Below are 2,031 nucleotides of genomic sequence, written 5' to 3'. Positions count from 1 at the left end.
CAATTATTAGTCTTTGCTTTATTACTTTCTTATAACAGAAACTACACGTATATAATGCAATCAATAGAAAAAAAGCCACAGTAACTTTTAAACAAAATGTTTACGAGGAATTTTTTCAATTAAATTTAATGAATGTATTATAAGTGATGATGCGTTTGGATGAGCTGAAGTTGAAAACTTTAAGACGACTATAAAAAGGAGAAGAGAGAGATATTTAGGAAATGTTTTGAGAATGCCAGAAACAAGATTGCCATATCAGACATGTTATTGGAGACCAACTGGAAAATGAAGAAGGTAGACAAACTGGAAGTTACAGAAGTACAATCAGGAGTTCTACCAGCGACAACACAGTGTCACGTGGTGCGACAGTGGAACGTTCGTGCAATGACGGAATGTAGTCAAGTCTGGAGATTTTGCCAGAGGCTGTCTAGGCAATGGTCAACTCAGTGAAGAGCCGTTACGCTGCACTAAAGATGTACACAGAAAAAAGTGAAAATGGTGTAGGTTTAACGCCCTTGTCAACACTAGATCTATCATCATCCGGTGCCTTGCCGACTGCGATCATTGGCCTCCACTTCACTCTGTCTTGCGTTGTAGCGATGGTGTATGTCGTTCTTGCTGTTCCCAGCCATGTTTTCAACCTGTCCTGTATCTTTTCTCTCTGTCTGCCTCTGCCTCTTTTTCTATCAAACTTGCCTGTTGTTACAATAGTCTTCAATGCTTCTTTCTGCATTCTGAGTCCAATGAACTTTGCCTTTCCCTTTCGTATATTTGTCTTAAGCTGTCGTCTGCAATTTGCTTCAACAAAGACTTCTTCATTTGTTTTCTAGCTGTCCGTGGGATACGCAGCATGCGCCTTAAGAAGCATAGCTCTGTCGCCTCAATTGTTCTTCCCAGCTGTCAATTGATTGTCCATGCTTCGCACCCGTATAATAGGATCGGGTCAATGTAACTTTTCGGTACTCTTTTTCTTGTTTCCTGTGACTGAGTGATGTTTGTAAGTATCTATTTCATTTTGTGGAAGGTTGCTTTTGTTTGACAAATGCGGCTTTTAATTTTGATGTGACATCTCCCATCTGATGATATAATGGTCCCCAAATATTTAAAATGATGTTGTACGCACTTGCTTGAGGGTGGCACCATTGATTTTGATATTGTGGGTTGGGGTTGGTGTTTTTCTGCTTATAAATCACCATTGTTTCAGTTTTCTTGGTGTTTAAGCTTAGGCCCATGTTGTCACTGTCTTGTACGATGACATTTAATAGATCCTGTAGGTGTTCTTCATCTTCTGCTATTACGGCCGTGTCATCTGCATATCTTAGGGTTAGGTTTAGGGGTAGGGGTAGGTCTCCTCTTTCTTGTTTGTTGAGGGTTAGGGTTAGGTTTAGGGTTAGGCTGAGGGTTGGGATAGGGGTAGGGTTATGGTTAGGTCTCTTCTTTATTGTGTTTGTTGAAAGTTAGGGATAGGGGAAGGGTTAGGGTTAGGGTTCGTTTAGAGTTGGAGTAGGGTAGGGGTGGGGGTAGGGTTGGGGGTAGGGGTAGGGGTACGGTTTGAGGTAGGATTTGGGGTAGGGGTAGGTCTCTTCTTTATTAAGTAATTGTTGATGGATAGGGGTAGGGTTAAGGTTAGGATTAGGGAAGGTGTGGAGGTGGGGATAGGGGTAAGGGTAAGGGTACAGGTCTGTTCTTTATTGTGTTTGTTGAGGTTTAGGGTTAGGGGTTGTTTTGGGGGTGGGGTAGGGGTAGGGTTAGCTCGGGTTAAGTCTCTTCTTTATTGTGTTTGTTGAGGGTTAGGGGTAGGGGAAGGGGTAGGGGTAGAGATATGGAGTATGTTTCTTCTGTATTGTATTTGTTGAGGGTTAGGTTTAGATGTAGGGTTAGGGTTAGGGTTGGGTTGGGGTAGGGGTGGGGTAGAGTTTGGGATTGGGTCAGGGTTAGGGTTAGGGCTAGGTCTCTTCTTTATGGTGTTTGTTGAGATGGTCGCTCTTTACGGAGAATAGGTTTTCTTTTCTTTTAGGGTAAGGGGGGGGG

This window comes from Aplysia californica, unplaced genomic scaffold, assembly GCF_000002075.1.
Source record: "Aplysia californica isolate F4 #8 unplaced genomic scaffold, AplCal3.0 scaffold00051, whole genome shotgun sequence".
NCBI classification, from domain to species: Eukaryota; Metazoa; Mollusca; class Gastropoda; order Aplysiida; family Aplysiidae; genus Aplysia; species Aplysia californica.
The sequence above is the reverse complement of the archived record's forward strand: the minus strand, read 5'-3'. Positions refer to the sequence as shown.